The 7,367-nt window shown below is 42.5% G+C and overlaps 1 non-coding gene across 1 annotated transcript; it reads left to right on the top strand.

The window, feature by feature from the left end:
* The first annotated feature begins 620 nt into the window (after nt 1-620).
* Nucleotides 621-692, top strand: Trnap-ugg (transfer RNA proline (anticodon UGG)). Its single transcript has one exon. It is a non-coding gene; the product is annotated as a tRNA-Pro (tRNA).
* The last annotated feature ends 6,675 nt before the right edge of the window (nt 693-7,367 follow it).

A 7,367-nucleotide genomic window follows, 5' to 3' on the forward strand; every position in this document is an offset into this window, starting at 1 on the left:
AGCCTTGAAAATACTCTCCACTCTGTTCACAGCCGATGTGCAATTTAAGAATTGACACCAACAGAATATGTATCTTTAAATGACAAACGATTTTGTAGAATGTAAGTCTAAAACATAATGATATATTGTCCAAAAATAAATACCCCTATTTACAGTCTCGCTTTGAAAAAGACTCGAAATAGAGTCGAAACGTCGGGAAAAATCTAAAACATTCGTTTGATTATCCAAGACTGAAACGTCGTTAGAAGTAGCTCAAAATTTAAATAACAACACTATTTAATTTACAATATTCTGAAAACTCATATGTGAATATGTACATTATGTGGAAAGTATTGAATTTGAGTTGAGTTTTGAGTTTTCAGAACATTGTAAATTAATGTCCAAGTCGGGTGGTTTAATCCCCGGAATATAGGCAATTAACTTCGATTACTTAAATTACTTTTGATTTATTTTCATGGTTTACAACAAGTACAACATTCCTCTGTGACACGGTCTGTGTATTTTGCAAAAAGTATAAGAGGATAAATAACTTTTTGAATGTTTTTAGTAGCATAAAATTACGAATTACTTGTCGAGCTTGAAGAAGAATTTGATTAATGTAAACGATTTTACGATGCAACGGCTCAATGGTCTAGGGGTATGATTCTCGCTTTGGGTGCGAGAGGTCCCGGGTTCAAATCCCGGTTGAGCCCGGACTTTTTAGCTTCGCAGCTTGTTCAATAATTTATTTCGCAGAGCAATGAGACGAGATTTTAATAATTCTCGCTTAACTTTTCAAAAGGACCTAAGTAACATTTTTTTCATGAATTAATTTGAATACTGCAATCAATAGCTTTCATGTTGTTCTGTTGATTGCGCTATTCAAATTAATTCATGAAAAAAATTTTACTTAGGTCCTTTTGAAAAGTTAAGCGAGAATTGCTTTTTTGCAATTCCGGATCGTAGTAACCGCTTTTTAAGTTTGGTTTAAGTGATAAACGATCAAATAGGAGCATTTCGATCCAGAGAAATAAAAAAAAATAAAAAAGTACTTGTAACTCGTTGCAAAACTCGATTTTTTAGCAAGCTTAGCATTTCTCTACGTCACTGCTCGGTGGTAAGCCATTACCTTGGATTCTGTTAGAGCACGCATCGAAACAGAACGGAACAAGCAGGCTTCCACCGGTGCAATCGTATTTGAGTACATACGAACATTAAATTCTGCCATTTTGTTTCAAATATTTTCCAGAATTGTGATAAAGGAGACTTATTGTGTAATTTGTTAAGCATATTACTCAAATTTAAATTATATTACACTAGCAGCATAATTCATATTAATCTGTTGCTTTGGTACTCATACACTTTAAATATCTTTTTTTTTAACAAAGCTATATTTAAATACTTACCATTTATTGTTCTCTCTCAATTTACAGATCCTTGGTTCTTGGAGCTCGCTGACCTCTGTGACAGGCATTGACACTCGTTTAAATCGTCCACTAGTTAACACCTCTACTTAATTCTAACGATCAGCGACAATGTCTTTTTTTCTATCGTGTCAACAGTCCTCTCTATATTAAAAGAACGACCTTCTCTAGCGTATTTCTACACACCCTTCCAATATTTCCAATTCAACTTCGTCCAAGCTCCCTGGAAGTGATTATGCATCCAGCTGGTGATTAGTGTCACCCAAGCATTATTTCTTCTTCCACTTCCCCACCTTTCGCACAAGACGGATGATGAAATTTAAATAAAATTTATAATGAAGTTAGCAAAAGTTTGCACATTTTAATCCCGTCAGTCGACGATTAATTTCAAACATTTTAACATCGTCTTCGCTTCGTCATCATCATTACCATCGCCCGTTTTGCTGCCTTTCAGAGCCGCTTCATTCCAAAGATGATGGAGATTAGCCTACTTTCCTTGGGAAGCTTGTGCATGTGTCCACTCAAAAACAATCAGAATGGCCTCAAAGGGGCTGGAGATTGAACGTTTTCGAAGGGCCGTAGGACAGTATGGACCAACCCACTATTGTAATCTATTACGCTCCAAACACTTTCTAAATGTATCTGATAATGTACAAAAATTATGGAAAAGTATTGTTATTTACGCCCGCTTGACCTACTTCAAAGAAAACTTTTTAAACATTTTTTTTAGAAATCCACTAGTGAAATTGGAAAAAAGTAATATGTTGATAAATCATCTTATTTATTTTTGTCATGGCCAGTTTAGTCCGTCTTTCTGTATCCGTGTTTAGAATAGAGCGGCAATCAATCTTGGTTGTTTGTGTGCCTAAAACTGTGAAAAGGATTCAGCAAATGGGTTGAATGCTGTTATGGTAACTAGCTTGGAAGAGGAAAAAATAAATTCAACCAATTCTCTAGGCGGAAATTACTACCCGGGCCCGAGTACGAAATCCGAGCAGTACGGGAAGATAAATGAAAGCAGATGAATCTCGGTGACAAATGATGGGATGTTTTAGTTGTCGATTTTGCAAGGACGGCGAGATAGTCAATGAAATGATGGCACGATAATAAAGTGTTCCCAGTTCCCTAACCAATATTTTGACGAAAATAATACATCATCAAGGATTGGAAGCGATGGCCAGCAGACACTGCACACCAGAATGCGGAAGAAGGTAAGATGTTTTAGTTAATGCTATATTTTCAATCTTAACTTAAGGACAATCGCGACAGACCCTAAAAAAGGGCTGCCTCAATGACCACCGTAGCCCTGTTTTAGGGACACACATATCAAATAATAGGTCATCAAAAACTCTGAAAATTACTTATTAAAAAGCGGTTTTCACTGGTTCCTGCATCTTACTTTTTTGCGATATTTGCATCTGAAAGCGTAAAGTAGTTTTAAAATTCTATTCTGACGTGTTTGTCTTAAATAACACAATACAAAATCATGGATTCTGCTGTCATTTGTGTTTAGAAATAAACAAATTCAGAAACTCGAGCAGAATTTCACAAATTATAATTATTGTTGTTTAAATTCAAACCCGATTCATAGAAAATTTTATTATGGACCGAGTATAAAAAGTAATCATTCGATCATCGATTTATCAACTATATCAGAGGTTCTCCAGCTTTCTTTTTGTAAACGACCCGCTCAGATGTATTCCGTAATGCGATCCAATGAAAAATGATCCAAAACGATCCAATGAGACAATTACAACCATTTCTGGAAAACAGGTAAGTATTTGGCTAATTACAATTATTTAATCGATTTTCTTTGGAAAAATCCTTCAAATTTTTACACACGCCTGCGCCTGTCAAATAGTTTAGCCATGGACGGGTCCATTGTTTGAAGCTTGGTTGTCTTATGAAGAAAGAGACCGTGTCATGGCCTACTGTTGACTGACCAAATGCCATGAAATCGTTCGTTATACGGAATGATAGACGGTCGGCTAATCTTCAGTTCGCGAAATCGAAGCTTCTTCTTCTTCTTCTGATTGGCATTGCATCCCCACACTGAGACAGAGCCGCCTCGCAGCTTAGTATTCATTAAGCACTTCCACAGTTATTAACTGCGAGGTTTCTAAGCCAAGTTACCATTTTTGCATTCGTATATCATGAGGCTAACACGATGATACTTTTATGCCCAGGGAAGTCGAGACAATTTCCAATCCGAAAATTACCTAGACCGACACCGGAAATCGAACCCAGCCACCCTCAGCATAGTCTTGCTTTGTAGCCGCGCGTCTTACCGCACGGCCAAGGAGGGCCCAAGGAGGGCGAAATCGAAGCTACCGTGCATAAATACAAACATGATTGACATCACTGAAATTTAGCATGGCGAAGTATAGGGAATCAAATTTAAAATACTTCCAAAAAAATTGTAGAACTTTTTAATTGAAAACTTTTGGCAGTAGAAATCTCACTTAACTTTTCAAAAGGACCTAAGTAACATTTTTTTCATGAATTAATTTGAATACTGCAATCACTAGCTTTCATATTGTTCTGTTGATTGCGCTATTCAAATTAATTCATGAAAAAAATGTTACTTAGGTCCTTTTAAAAAGTTAAGCGAGAAATTTAATAATCTACTTAATAAGTACATTTACGTGAAAACAAATTAATATGTTTATTGTGACGCTTATTAAAAGTTCAATCCTGCATACCAAATATATTATAATTAAATATTTTTCTGAGTTTAAAAAATGCTATTGAAATATTATTTCCTATATGTTCCGTGGTAAATTTCTATCAAGATCACTCATACTCTAAACTTTTTCTAGATGTCGCATCAGAGCTCGACTTCAGTACTGTTAAAAATCAGATTCAATGATATTCGGGGGGATTGATCCCTTTCGAAAAACTTGCTTTGACAAAAGTAGAATGGTACTCTCTTATTTTTTAAAAATATTTTTCCTCCAAAATACGCAGATTTTCCGACTTGCTGTGCGTGAACAATTTTTGATGTGGATTTCGACAGTGCATGAAATCTTAGAATTTGGGGAGACTTGATCCCCATTGAAAGGATGCTTTTGAGCCTTTTAAAATAAGGCTTCCGAACCTCTAGAAAGGAGACTTCCGAGCCTCTTGAATCGAGGCTTCCGAGCCTCTTAAAAGGAGGCTGCCGAACCTCTTGAAAGGATACTTCCAAGCCTCTTGAAAGAAGGCTTTCGAGCCTGTTGAAAGAAAGCTTTAAAGTCTCTTGGAAGGATGCTTTCGAGCCTATTTGAAGAAGGCTTTCAAGCCCCTTGAGAGGAGGCGTCCGAATCTTTTGAAAGTCTTCCGAGCCTCTTGAAAGTAGGCTTCCGATAATTTTGAAAGGAGGCTGACGAGCCTCTTGAAAGTAGATTTTCTAGCCGCTTGAAAGGAGGCTTACGAGTCTTATGAAAAAAGTCTTCTGAGCCTCTTGAAAGGAGGCTTCCGAGCCTCTTGAAAGGAGGCTTCCGAGCCTCTTGAAAGGAGGCTTCCGAACCTCTTGAAAAGAGGCTTCCGAGCCTCTTGAAAGGAGGCTTCCGAGCCTCTTGAAAGGAGGCTTCCGAGCCTCTTGAAAGGAGGCTTCCGAGCCTCTTGAAAGGAGGCTTCCGAGCCTCTTGAAAGGAGGCTTCCGAGCCTCTTGAAAGGAAAAATTTCAGAGTGCTCAGAGCCTCCTCAAGGCTCAGGCTCAGGAAGCCTCAGAGGCTCAGGCCTCCTTTCAGGAGGCTCAGAGCCTCCTTTCAAGAGGCTCAGGCCTCCTTTCAGAGGCTCGAAGCCTCCTTTCAAGGAGGCTCAGAGCCTCCTTTCAAGGCTCAGGCTCCTTTCAAGGCTCAGGCCTCCTTTCAAGGCTCAGGCTCCTGAGCTCAGAGCCTCCTTTCAAAGGAGGCTCAGGCCTCCTTTCAAAGGCTCAGGCTCCTTTCAAAGGCTCAGGCCTCCTTTCAAGAGGCTCAGAGCCTCCTTTCAAGAGGCTCAGGCCTCCTTTCAAGGCTCAAGCCTCCTTTCAAGAGGCTCAAGGCTCCTTTGAGCTCAGAAGCCTCCTTTCAAGAGGCTCAGAGCCTCCTTTCAAGCTCAGGCCTCCTTTCAAAAGGCTCAGGCCTCCTTTCAAGAGCTCAAGCCTCCTTTCAAGGAGGCTCAGGCCTCCTTTCAAGAGCTCAGGCCTCCTTTCAAGAGCTCAGGCCTCCTTTCAAGGAGCCTCCTTTCAAAGAGAGGCCTCCTTTCGAGCTCAAGCCTCCTTTCAAGGAGGCTCAGAGCCTCCTTTCAAGAGCTCAAGCCTCCTTTCAAGAGGCTCAGGCCTCCTTTCAAGAGGCTCAGAGCCTCCTTTCAAGAGCTCAGAAGCCTCCTTTCAAAGGAGGCTCAGAGCCTCCTTTCAAGAAAGGAGGCCTCTTTCAAGAGGCTCTTTCAAGAGCTTCAGAGCCTCCTTTCCGAAAGGAGGCTTCTGAGCTTTGAAGAGGCTGAGCCTCTTTGAAGGCTCAAGGCCTCTTGCAGGGCTCAGGCCTCCTTTCAAGAGGCTCTTGAAGAGGCTTCAGCCTCTTGAAAGGAGGCCTCTTGAGCTCTTGAAAGGAGGCTCTGAGCCTCTTGAAAGGAGGCTCAGAGCCTCCTTGAAAGGAGGCTTCTGAGCCTCCTTGAAAGGAGGCTTCTGAGCCTCTTGAAAGGAGGCTCGAGCCTCTTGAAAGGAGGCTCTGAGCCTCCTTGAAAGGAGGCTCAGAGCCTCTTGAAAGGAGGCTCAGAGCCTCTTGAAAGGAGGCTCTGAGCTTTTGAAAGGAGGCTTGAGCCTCTTGAAAGGAGGCTTCTGAGCCTCTTGAAAGGAGGCTTGAGCCTCTTGAAAGGAGGCTTGAGCCTCTTGAAAGGAGGCTTGGAGCTCTTGAAAGGAGGCTTCCTGAGCCTCTTGAAAGGAGGCTCCGAGCCTCTTGAAAGGAGGCTCCGAGCCTCTTGAAAGGAGGCTTCTGAGCCTCTTGAAAGGAGGCTTCCAGCCTCTTGAAAGGAGGCTTCTGAGGCCTTGAAAGGAGGCTTCTGAGCCTCTTGAAAGGAGGCTTGAGCCTCTTGAAAGGAGGCTTCCAGGCCTCTTGAAAGGAGGCTTGAGCCTCTTGAAAGGAGGCTTCCTGAGCCTCTTGAAAGGAGGCTCTGAGCCTCTTGAAAGGAGGCTTCTGAGCCTCTTGAAAGGAGGCTTCCTGAGCCTCTTGAAAGGAGGCTCTGAGCCTCTTGAAAGGGGAGGCCTCTTGAAAGGAGGCTCTGAGCTCTTGAAAGGAGGCTGAGCCTCTTGAAAGGAGGCTTCTGAGCTCTTGAAAGGAGGCTTCCTGAGCTTCTTGAAAGGAGGCTTCCGAGCCTCTTGAAAGGAGGCTTCTGAGCCTCTTGAAAGGAGGCTTCGAGCCTCTTGAAAGGAGGCTTCTGAGCCTCTTGAAGGAGGCTGGAGCCTCTTGAAAGGAGGCTTCTGAGCCTCTTGAAAGGAGGCTTCTGAGCCTCTTGAAAGGAGGCTTCCAGAGCCTCTTGAAAGGAGGCTTCTGAGCCTCTTGAAAGGAGGCTTCCTGAGCCTCTTGAAAGGAGGCTCTGAGCCTCTTGAAAGGAGGCTTCTGAGCCTCTTGAAAGGAGGCTTCTGAGCCTCTTGAAAGGAGGCTTCCTGAGCCTCTTGAAAGGAGGCTTCCTGAGCCTCTTGAAAGGAGGCTTCCAGGCCTCTTGAAAGGAGGCTTCTGAGCCTCTTGAAAGGAGGCCTGAGCCTCTTGAAAGGAGGCTTCTGAGCCTCTTGAAAGGAGGCTCTGGAGCCTCTTGAAAGGAGGCTTCCGAGCATCTTGAAAGGAGTCTTCTGAGTCTCTTGAAGGAGGCTTCCTGAGCCTCTTGAAAGGAGGCTCTGAGCCTCTTGAAAGGAGGCTTCTGAGCCTCTTGAAAGGAGGCTCTGAGCCTCTTGAAAGGAGGCTGCCGAGCCTCTTGAAAGGAGGCTTCCGAGCCTCTTGAAAGGAGGCT

Source organism: Armigeres subalbatus, chromosome 3 (genome assembly GCF_024139115.2).
Source record: "Armigeres subalbatus isolate Guangzhou_Male chromosome 3, GZ_Asu_2, whole genome shotgun sequence".
Classification (NCBI taxonomy): Eukaryota; Metazoa; Arthropoda; class Insecta; order Diptera; family Culicidae; genus Armigeres; species Armigeres subalbatus.